Raw genomic sequence first — 12,758 nt, 5'->3', positions numbered from 1 at the left:
AAACAGCAATTGGGGCAATAGAACACGGGATATAATGAATATATACGTGAATTGCCTGCAACCTTTTCATTGCATTTACTACAAATCAGAAAAATGTGCTTCCCTTTTAGAAAAACATCTCATTTATGGTAAAATACTAAAATAGAGAAAAGAATATTCTAAGGAACTTAATGCTAGATACTTTAAATGGTCCCATAAAACAGATAACCAGAACTAATTTGAATAAACAGGCGTAAATTATAGTACTGTATGAGGTATGAGTCTAGTTTTATTCCTCATTTATAGATTTGGTATTATATTTTTTCTCTGAACTATCACGTATTTTTTCATTCACATTTAATTTAACAGCATCCATTAATAGAAGCAAAATTTTTAGCATTTTATTTAATTAAAAATGGAATACCTTCTTGTATTGCAAAAATGTATGTGTCAAACTATATCTTCTAACCTTCTTTTCAAAAGCAATATCCAGTATCTATCTACTTAGTTACTTTACTAGCTTGAAACTCCAATTACTCTACAGTATTCCATAGAGCTAATGGTATACAACTCTGCATTGCTGAAGTGTTAATAGATTAATTCATCATTGTTCTTTTACTAACTTCGCTTTTTGTTTACTGAATGTATGCTCAAAGTTCTATTAAATATGACGGTAGGTTCATAAATTATCTATACCTAGTTGCTGAACAAACTTGATCTTGATTATTGATAAAGAATAATAATTGGTCAACTATATGTCCAAGTCAGCTTTGGATGGTCATGCTAACTTTGTGTAGGGAAAATAGAAATTAGCAAAGAATCCACTTTATTGAAATTGGAAAGTCTTCTATGACAGGAAAAGCATGAGGATCCACTGCTGAGCCAAATAGGAATCTCTATATAGAAACCTGAGGTAGCATATTGTCTATTAAAGTAAACATAAGAGGAAAGCAAAAAAATGAAAAAAAGACCAAGAGAATCAAGAAAAAAGAAACTAAATAAAGACATTGTATCTGGTTAAAATAAGGAAAACTTGCTGGTAAATTAGCATCTGCAATAACAGGAATATATATTTTAAAGATTTTTTTATTTATTTGAGAAATAGAGATTGACAGAGAAAGAGATAGAGATAGATAACAGGAGTGGGAAGGAGGGCTGGGGGAGAGAGAGAAACAGACTCCCAGCTGAGCAGGAAGCCAGACGTGGGCTCTATCCCAGGACTCTGAGATCATGACCTGAGCCAAAGGCAGACACTTAACTGACTGAGCAATCCAGGTGCCCCAGGAATTTTTTTGATGAAACAATTTCTTAAAGATACTATCTATGGAATTAAGATCTTATGAGACAGAGTTCCCCTCTCATAGCTATCTTCCTGGCAAACTACTGAGAGAAAGCCCCCATATACTGGAACTACAGACATAAGCTTCAGACGGGAAACAAGTATATTTTCCATATTTGGTAAAACAAAAAGCCATAGAATTAAAAACCGGAAATAGACATGTACAGCTTGCTCACCAGATTTAGTGAAAGCTTCTAAGTCTCTACTCTGGTTAGGCTTCTCAGACCAGGTGCTATACACCCTTAAAGACAAGGGGTACAGAAATCCTTCAGATGCTTAAGGGCCTCGCCTTCTTTGATTTAACACATCTCCAACCTTGGCTGTTAATTACAGCTGTAGATTTGGATTGCTGTCTACAGGAAACCAAAAGCCCTGGTATAGCAAGACTAGAAATAAAAGATAACTCTTTTTCATTGCTAACAGATGGACAAGAATATATTAGTAAACATAAGAAAGTCCAAAAAGGATTGCAAGGGTGAAGTTATCTGCTTTTCTGTTTTTAATACAAGACTTTGGTAAACAAATATTTGTTGAGTGCATAACTTGTGCTAGGCAGTTTTTAGGTGCTGAGAATTCAGCAGTGAAAAGAGGCAAATCCCTGCATTCACAGTACTTACATTCCATTGGCCTTGTCTTACTTTGGGTCTGTTTTATTCAAGGCTGAAGTTGTCTAGGTTTTTTGTTTTTTGTTTTTTTTTAAAGATGTATATTTCACAGCCATGGAATTCACCTATGTAAAATGGATAATTCAATAGTTTTCAGTATATTTGCAGATTAGTACAACCATCAGCACAAAGTTTAAAACATTTTCATCACTCTGCTGGTCCAAAGACAACTCATACCCTTTAGCAGACACTCCCCTTTCCCCGTCCATCTGCCTAAGCTCCAGGCAACTAGCAATATACTTTATGTCTATATAGATCTGCCATTTTTGGTTATTTCATATAAATGAAATCATACACTATGTGGTCACTTGCAACTGGCTTCTTTACCTAAACATGTTTGCAAGGTTCATACATATTGCAGGATGGATCAGTATCTCATCCCTTTTTGAAGCTATTTACTTTTAAGTTATTGATTTTTTTTTAAATTTTATTTTATTCATGAGAGACACAGAGAGAGGTAGAGACACAGGCAGAGACAGAAGCGGGCCCCCTGCGAGTTGCCTGATGCAGGACTCAACCCCAGGATTCTGGAATCATGACCTGAGCCAAAGGCAGATGCTCAACCACTGAGCCACCCAGGCATTCCTATAGTGGTTTGTTTGTTTATCTATCTATTTATTTATTTTTAAAATATTGTATTTATTTATTCATGAGAGGCAGAGACATAGGCAGAGGGAGAAGCAAGCTCCCCGCGGATAGCCCAATCAATGCGGGACTCAATCCCAGGACCCCAGGATTACCACCCCAGCTGAAGGAAGATGCTTAACCACCAAACCACCCAGGCGTCCCTACAGAGGTTGATTTAAAATGAGACTTGCCCTTATTTTATGCTCTTTTTAGACTTGTCCATACTTCATAGAAAATTTCAGTTTTAATTAAACATAAAGCTTTAAATGGGATGGCTTAATTTTAGAACTAGAAAATATTTGGAGGGCATCCAGTTGACGAAGAGATAAGTAGATAGAGAACTACTATCTACTGGTTTGCTGAAGTTAAAGGCAAGACAGAACTAGAAGCTATCTCCTTACATCCTGGTGTGACTCTTTTATCACTGGGCTTACTTGGCATAAATTGTGATAGTTTTTGTTTGTTTGTTTGCTTTATCTGTAGGAAAAATGTTACCTCTTTAAATTGAGGAAAATAATTTTAATTCCTTTCAGTTTATAGACTTTTGGATTTTCCTATAAGACCATTTTTATTCTAGTCTATGATTTGGGGAAAGAAACTATATAAATCAAGCAAATTAGATTTTCATTGATCACAACCTAATGCCCCATTTTATATTAGTCTTACAAAAAGTATTGTAAAAAAATTGCTCACCCTAAAATTGCACACCATTTCCAGTAGCACTCTATCTCTATCACTGAATTCAGTTGGCTTTCCATTGCATAAATTTTCAGGACTATATCTATTTTTCTCAGGTTCATGAAATAATTCAAAATACATCTTTTAAAAAGTTATAGTGGACAGTGCTTGAGATTATAATGTTGGAAAACCATATTTCCATTTTTCAATCTTTTCAGACTCCACAATTAAATCTATTAGCTTCCAAATGAAATGAATAGAGCAGAGTACATGTAATCTGTACAGCAGCCACCACAGTTTTTTCAACAAGTATTCAGCCTCCACTGAAGCCACATATCAAAATAAAAGATTTATTTTAACTACTATATGTCAAATTTCTCGGAAATTTCTAAATAAACCTTCAAAATTTGTTAAACTTCATTTGTTCTTATCCCAAAGTTTCCTGATGGTCCTCATATTTATTCTATATTTTAATATTTCCTGCATGGCTTCTGGTGTTGTAGCATTTTACTTTCATTTGATTTGTTCCAATTGAACCCCACCCCCCATCTTTCCCCATCAACCACCATTTGGATTCTTAGTGTATTTTGTGATGGGGAACAGGGCTAGCTGAGGACAAAGCACAAGCCCGGGGCAGCACACTGACAAGTCCTTGAAACAGGCAGAGGAGAGGGACATTCCTCTACAGACTCAACTGCCTAGATGTTCATACTTTGCCTTGGGCAAAAGGCAACCTTAGCCCAACCCCCAGGATAATATAAATCTACTTTAATGTATAAAAATCACTTTAGAAATTTCCTTTAACTCTACCCCCCCCCCCCCCAGAGTGTTAGCCATCATCCATCCCCCAAGCACATGGCCCGCTGATATACATATGAAGGGTCTCATGACTCAAGTTTTATTAGATGGTAATAAGTGACCTTTTCCCAACAATAGCTAGGCCCCTCAAGGTCCTGGAAACCTGGCTTCCAAAATTCCTTACAGTAGGCTATTCTCAAACCCTATACAATCAGCCACTCCTCACAGGCCCCGGGCAGCAGCTCTTCCTGCCCGTGGGTCTTGTTCCTGTGCTTTAATACAACTAACATTTTGCACCAAAGAGGTCTCAAGAATTCTTTCTTGGTATTGGCTCCAGACCTCACCTATATTCCAAAACTTCATCTTACTTTTACTATTGCTTACCTCTGATTATTTTACTACAGTGCATGTGCCATGCTCAGAATTTGTTTTTCAGAATTCTACTTACCTCTTCAGAGTGCTAATGGGTGCCTGCCTCAACATGTACTTAGAATTACTTTCTGTGGTACATATTTTAACTGACTTCCTATTTCACTACTAAAGGTAGAAATTGAGAAGTTATATGAATTCCATCTAAGCATTTGATTCCATCTGATATATGTAAATAGTACAGAAATCTCTCACACACACAAAAAATCAACTATGACTATTATTTCCTTACAAGAAATTGACAGTAGCTATTATTCATGTCATTTATTTTTTCTATATTTAACATGCTCTTAAATTCTAAAATATCTTCAGATCTCTTTCCATCAGTCCTTAGGTATATATTAAAATATATATTGAGAAAAAGAAAATTTGATGTGAGTGAGAGAAGCAAACAGTAAAATATTATCTCAGAGAAAGACCTGAGAAAATGTCTCAGAAAGAGACTTAACTGCAGGAAAGTTTCCTCATTTCCAGTGACCTCAACTCCACTTTTTCTCCAGCTTTTCTGTCAAGGCTTCAGGTTCTCACACAACTTCTCAGACATGAGGCATAATGAAGAAGAAACCAAAGCGCCTTGGCCAGCTTAACTGCCCTCTGCTGAAACCCTGGGAGGGCTCTGATTTGTAGTTAAGTGTTTGTTTTACAACATAAACTTTTTCACGTTGGGTCCAGCAAAAAAACAGCACATAACAATCAAATCTATTTTGGTTGGCAAGATAGTAATAAATCAAGGATTGTTTGCCTGGATTCTAAAGTCATCGTGTCCACTTTCTGGAGGGTCCCCTCCCTGCAGTCTCCAGGTATGCATAGTGAGTACTTGGACCCTACCTTTGTTTCTCAGTCTGCAATGTTTTGAGTGTTCCTTCTTCATCCTTCCCAAACCTGAATCTTTTTTAGCTTCTTTAGAAGCTCCTGCCAGGACCCTTTAGGTTCTGTAAAGCCAAACTAAATGTTATATTGTGAATAAATGAATTGTATTTTCATGGCTCTTTTGTTTTCTTATTTTTTTTTATAACAACACAATAGTTACATCATCTTATTTTGGTTTCTTTAAGGAAATTTTATATTTTATTCACTTTTTTTATAGAAATATACATAGGAACAAATTTATAGTAATATATAGAAATAGGGAAAAATGAACTAAGAGAAACAATCCTTGAAAAACCAGATTCTAAATGATATAATGCTGTCTGGCCAAAAGTCTTACCTGTTATTTTTCTGGTTACCAATTCCAATATGTTGGGAGGTTTTCTCCATACCACCAACCAATTCTCGGACACCAGTTGTCCTACAAATTCAATTCAGTTCAGATACTATCTCCCAGTGATTGCATCAGCTTCCACGGGTTAAGGGCTCTGTCCTGCAGGATCATCCCTATCCTGCCTACACACACATGCCAATAGCAAGCCCAGGTTGTCGGCTATGCTTCTGACCAGACAGGCTATGGATTGGAGGATCCAGCCAACCTCTCCTTGAATTTGATTATTGCTAGAGTGGTTCACAGAACTCACAGAAATGTTTTATTTACTAGATTACCAGTGTTGAAAACAAAAACAAAAACAAAAACAACTACAGGCTTAGAACAGGATCACTTGGACCAGGCTAAGTCACCAAACCAGGGCTTAATACCTAACCTAATTGTACTGTCAACTCCCTCAAAGACATGTGAGTCTTAACCTATCAATCAGGAATTTTCTGATAAGCATCAATGAGGTAATCTGTCACATGGACCCTCTTCATCTCCCAAAGGAAGATGAGATAATCCATCTAATAAGGCCCCTCGCCCTTCTACCTAAGGAAAGGTGACCTTGACTGCATCATCCCTTTATCTTCCCCTCCTTTTTTTTTTTTTTTACTAATAACTTTCTTGCCTCACTCTCCTTTCTATAAAAAACATTCCTTTTTTTCCAGAGCTCCCTTCTACTTGCTGGGTGAAATACAGCCAATACACAAATCACATAATAAAGCCAATTAGCTCTTCAAATTTACTCAGCTGAATTTTTGTTCTTTAACACCACTTTATTATAGAAGGATATAACTCAGTAACAGCCAGATGGAAAATATACAAAGGACAATATATGTGGAAAGGGTGTGGTATTTCCATGCCCTTTCTGAAGGCCACTTTCTCCAAATCTCCACACATTTACCAACCCATAAGTCCTCAAAACCGCCTCCCTTTGGATTTTTATAGCGGCTTCATTACTTAGCTCTCTGATGAAATCAATTCCTTTCAGCCTCCATTATCTTCCCCTCCATGGAAGTCAGGGCGGTGGGCTGGAAGTTCTAACCCTCCAATGAGCCCAGCAACCAGCCCCCACCCTAAGGTTTGATACTCATGTCACCACACTAAGACAATAAAAGATACCTTTGTTATTCTCTTTATTTAGGAAATTCATTGATTCTATTAACTGATTCGAATTTTGAAAACAAACTAGATCATGTAAATCCTCTCTTCTAAAACCTCCAGCAGCTCCCCATCCCTTTAAGTATAAAATTTTAAATTCTTACGATGGCCTGTAAATTTCTAGATCAGGAGTTGGAAAACTATTTCTATAAAGGTTAGACATTATTTTCTGGAGTAACTACAAAATTTTGCCATGGTAGTATGAAAACAGTCACAGATAAGGCAAAAACAGAAGATTGTGCATTCCAATAAAACTTTATTTATGGATATTGAAATTTGAATTTCATGTAATTTCCAAGTATCATAAAATATTATTTTATTTTTGATATTTTATTCCAAACATTTAAAATTGTGAAAACCACTTATAATTGCTGGGAAGCCATACAGAAACAGCTGGTGGATCAAACATGGGCTGTAAGCTCTGCTTTGTATGATCTTCACTTTCACAGATTTCAGTCACTCCATCACACTCCCTCTTTCTTAGAACTCCAGTTACTCTGGCTCTCCTGCTGCTCCTTGCATACATCAAGCACATTCTCCTCTCAGTGCCTTTGCACAAGCTGTGTTGTTTGCCTAAAACACACTTTCTCCTAATTTTTGACTACCTGGTTTCCTTCAGCTTTTAAGATTAATTATTCTCTTACTATCCAATTCAAAACATCCTTTCCCACACTATGACTCTTATCCTCGTGTGGTACTTTATTTTTTCTTTAGCACTTTTCTCCAACTGAACTATATTATTTTTCATTGTTTATTTTTGTCTCCCTTCATTAGAATGTAAGCTTTATGGGAAATGAGATTTTGTTCCTTCACTGCTTCATCCAGAACAGTGGCTGGCACAAAATATGTACTCCAATGAATAGTTTTTCCATGAATGGATTGTGGTTATTTATAATTTCCAAAATTCCTCTTTCTTGTGTCCTTTATCTCTACTATCATTTTGAGGTTCTACTTGATTGGGAGTTGCTTCTAATCTGTGAGTTACCATCTGAGAGTTTCTTTAGCCTCTATTATATTTTATATTGCTCTGCAACATGACCTTTCCACAACCTCCTCTCTGCTAATGGTGATCTTTAATCTGGCTAATCTATATTTAGTAGAATTCCAATCATTAATACACTTCCATAATTCTGAAGCTAGGTAATCCATACTTAATCTTGCTAGTTTTCATGGCTTGTACATGGCACTATGGTTCCCTAGCCAGCTGCCCTTACTGGAGCCGCTATGTTAGCTGCTAGGACCTTACAGTTGCTCTATATTTCCAGAAAATTGGCCTGAGCTGATGAGAACTGCCTTCATTTGGAAGTCATACCCTAGGAAATGGTCCATAGCTAATAATGAAGGACATATAGGGAATAAGCATAAAAGGTTAGGCCCTTTGCCTTAAACCAAAGAAATCACATTAGAAATCATTCTAAGGTACAGTTTATCCTCAAGAGCCAACTGCACTCCTCCCATGGATCAGGCCTGGTCCCCAGACCTTAGTTTCTAAAATTCTCCAATAAAAGAAATCAGGACTTCTTAAAGAAAATGGCTGATTCCAGGACTGAGGACAAGGTGAGCATGGAGTATTCTGAAGTGTAAAAACTAAAACAGGGGTTGCCTGAGTGGCTCAGTCAGTAAGGCATCAGACTCTTAATTTCTGCTCAGGTCATGATCTCAGGGTTGTGGAATGAACCCTGCATAGGGCTTTGCACTCAGTGGGGAGTCTGCTTGGGATTCTCTCTCTCTCTCCCCCTTTGCCCTTCTCCCAATACATCTGCATACACTATCTCTCTCTTTCTCTCTCAAATAAATACATAAATTTAAAAAGCATGTTTTTTAAAAAAGCAAAACAACAACAAAACAGTGATGAAATATGTCACATTAGCATATAAGCTGACTGAAAAAGTGCCAAATGGCCAAAACTGGAACAAATTGAAAAAAAAAAAACATAAAGAATTTTAGATTATAACTCAAAGTATAAAATAAATATATGTGAATTGATACTGACATAAAAAATAAAATAAACAAATAGGTGAGAGTAGACAAATCTCCCTTGTGAAGTATTTCAAATATTTTATGTAGTTACCCTATTCTCAAGAAGGCAGAGCATAACTCTTACCTCTTTTTTTTTTTTTTAAGATTTTTATTCATTTACTTGAGAGAGAGAGAGTGTGCCCAAGAGCTAGGGGCAGGTCAGAAGAAGAGGGAGAAGGAGGTTCTCCATTGAGCAGGGAGCCCAGCGTGGCGCTTCATCCCAGGACCCCGGGATTGTGACCTGAACCAAAAGCAGACATTTAACCGACTAAGCCACCCAAGCACCCCAATGACTCTCACCCCTTAAGTGTGGCCCCCACACACTGACTTCCTTCCAAAGAGTACTGTATGGAAAGAGAGTATAAAGAAATTTACTGTGAAGAAACCTGGCAAGCACCATTCAGCAAGATGACAACTTAACATCAGCAATGACATCAGTTAATAGTTTTCATGCTTGATATGATACAATGAAAATGGAACTTAATCTCTATAATCCTCCTCTCCCAAATCCTTTAACTCCATGTTCATGAGAAAAACATCACACAAATCCTGATTAACATTCTATAAAATATCTGATTCCTCAAAGCTGTCAAAGTCATAAAACATGAGGAAAGTCTGAGAAGCCTAGGAAGATGTAACAGCAAAATATAATATGTTATTCTGATGGGATCCTGGAATAGAAAAAGGGTATTAGTTAAAACTTAAGGAAGTATAAATAAAGAATAGACTCTAATAAGTAATAATGAATTAACATTGATTCATTAATTGTGACATATGGACAGTACTAATGTAAAATGTTAAATATATGGGAAACTAGATATGGCGTAGATGGGAATGCTCTACACTATTTTGTCACCTTTGTATAAATCTAAAATTATATTAATAAAAACTCTTTAAAAATGTTTTAACTAAATTTAAATGTGCAACCTTATAATTACATTTAAAGGATTTTTAAATTCAAGAGAATGTCTAATTCACACTAGAATATCTTAAATACCATTTTGATTATTACTGGAGGAAACCACCATGAAGCATCTAAGTTAGAATCTTTTTTAAAAATTTTATTTATTTATTCATGAGAGACAGAGAGAGAGAGAGAGAGATGCAGAGACAAAGCAGAGGGAGAAGCCGGCTCCATGCAGGAAGCCCAATGCAGGACTAGATCCCAGGACTCCAGGTCCATCCCCTGGGCCGAAGGCAGGCGCTAAACTGCTGAGCCACCCAAGGATCCCCAATAGAATCTTAATATTATGTTACACATCTGAAGCACTTAAAGTTAAACAATTTTTGGCTTTGCTAATGTTCAAAAAATTATCAAAGTTAAATTATTAACGTTTTCAACAATGGTTTGGAATTATCTTTCACATTATCTACAGTGTTTAAAGTATCAAAATATTATGATATTGCAACAAAGTCATAACATTCTATGATTATAGAATGAACAACAAAATAATTTTAGATTATAATTCAAAGTATAAAATTGATCCTTAACTTATTTTACCCAAATATATTATGTGTTCTGTTGAAATAGAATGTGGTGGCATGCAAACTAATGAATGTTTCTTGAGCATTTATGTTCCATTAGGCATTAAATTACTCTTAGAGTCTCATACCTGTTGTCCAGTTCAGTCCTCACCATGCCCTAAGAGATGATAGTTTAACACATTTAGAAAGAGGAAAATGGAGCTAGTGACTATTAAGGCAGTCCCACTGACACATGAGTGACTGTGAAAAGGCAGATTCTTCATCTACAGTACTCATTACTCTATTTCTAGAACCTGAAACAGTGATAAGGAAATAGAGGATCATCATTAAATATACATTGAATAAATAAATGAAAATAAGTGGCCTTGTCCAAAGTGACACAATTACTCATAGAATCAGGAGAAAATCCAAAGTTAGTGCTTATTGCCTATAAGGCCCAATCATGAGCCCATGTCATGGCAGGTGGACCACAGGCTGGTTGAAGGACAGTACCTAAAGGAAAAATATATGTCTAGGAGTCCACACCCATCCAGTGCAGCATCCTGAACATAGTAGACATCAAATCAATGAATCTCCAATGAGCTTGTTTATGAGCCACAAATAATGGACATTTAGACAAATTAGAAAAAAAGGATATAGATTTTCTTAGATTTGACTCTTGTGGACAAATTACTCTGCTTTTTTTATTACATGAAATGAAAGCTCTGATTTTGTAATATATTCAAACTCCTATGAAAGCTCTGAATTTTATTAAATATTCAAACTTCTATTTTTCAGAAGCTCATTAGATCCATTTATTGCGTACTTTTCTTTTTTATGAGATTGTAAAGTTTTTATGCTGACTGTGGCACAAGAAAAGAAATAAAGCACTATACACCATTGAGTGACTTCATCTGCAAATAGCTTAAAGGGAAACATAAAAATAGAAACCCAAATGCAGATGTATTTTGAAGGAATGCTGCATAATTGCCAATGAATGCAAAGAGGAGAAAGTTTCTCTGATATATATCAAGCAGTAAAAAACAAAGTTCTGTCTGGAAATTCCATTTTATTATGCACTATATTTAGGGTGGTAGGGGGGAGAGTCAATTGTAAATATAGAGCTGAAATACAAATGCTACAATAAATGGAATTTTCATCACTGTGAAATCACTGCTTTAGCACTTGCCTACTTTAAATATATATATACATATATATATATTTAAATATATATATGAAAATATGATGCATTAAAAGAGAGTAATCTCTCAATCCCCCAAATTGCCCTTTAAGTCTATGTTTTAAAGTCATTTTAAATAAGTACAAGTATCGAGGTGCCTGGGTGGCTCAGTCAGTTAAACATCAGACTCTTGATTTCCACTCAGGTCATGATCTCAGGGTCTTAAGATTGAGCCCCACCTCACGTCTAGTGGGGCTCCATGCTCAGTGGGGAGTCTGCTTGCGATTCTATCTCTCTCTGCTCTTCTCGCCCTTAAATAAATAAATAAATCTTTAAAAATAAATAAATAAACCAGTACAAGCATGAGATTCTAATAAAAATACTAAATTAATTTATTGTCAACAGCAATGGTGTCCTATTCAATTATTTTTTTTAGCAGCTGCCCATTTATAGGTTTACAGAGCAAATATTCTGTGCCAGACATGGGCATGAGCCTGGAAACATCCCAATTTCATGCTCTTATATAGTTCATATTCTAGTGGAGAAATCTAGGAGACTAATAACAGTCAGTAGTACTTGAGAATAACGGTAAAAATAACAGTAATTTCAGAAATAATACTAATTACCATTTTTGAATGTCTAGCCAATGTCAAGCACTATGCCATAATTATAATCTTATTTGATCTCCCATCAAATGTTGGAGAGAGATATTTACAAATGAGACAATGAGGTGAACAAAAATGTGAAAAGTAGTAAGTGTTAGACTCTGGATTTGAATCCTTGTCTTAAGTAAAAATCCCAGGGCTTTTAACTTTTTTACACTACCTTTCAAGACTACCTAAACAATTTGAGGTGAGAAACAAACCCTTTCATAAAAAAGGGAAAAGCTTTATGTTTCATTTCTGGAGATATAATATTAGCCCTATAGATTACATAATCTAAAATTCATTCCTAGAAATATAAATATCTAGGATCCTTACTACATCAATAACAAAAATTCTGGGGTCAGTCATTTTGAGGTAAACTCTGGATCTGTCACTAACTAGCTGTATAAATTTGGGTCAGTTCAATATTTGCACAAATAATACTTAATAATACTTTTCTATAAGTGTCTCTTCCTCTCATTTCCATGGCTTCTTTACACACTTTAATATTCCATTTTTATCCTTCTCCTGT

Source organism: Vulpes vulpes, chromosome 3, assembly GCF_048418805.1.
Source record: "Vulpes vulpes isolate BD-2025 chromosome 3, VulVul3, whole genome shotgun sequence".
NCBI classification, from domain to species: domain Eukaryota; kingdom Metazoa; phylum Chordata; class Mammalia; order Carnivora; family Canidae; genus Vulpes; species Vulpes vulpes.
The sequence above is the reverse complement of the archived record's forward strand: the minus strand, read 5'-3'. Positions refer to the sequence as shown.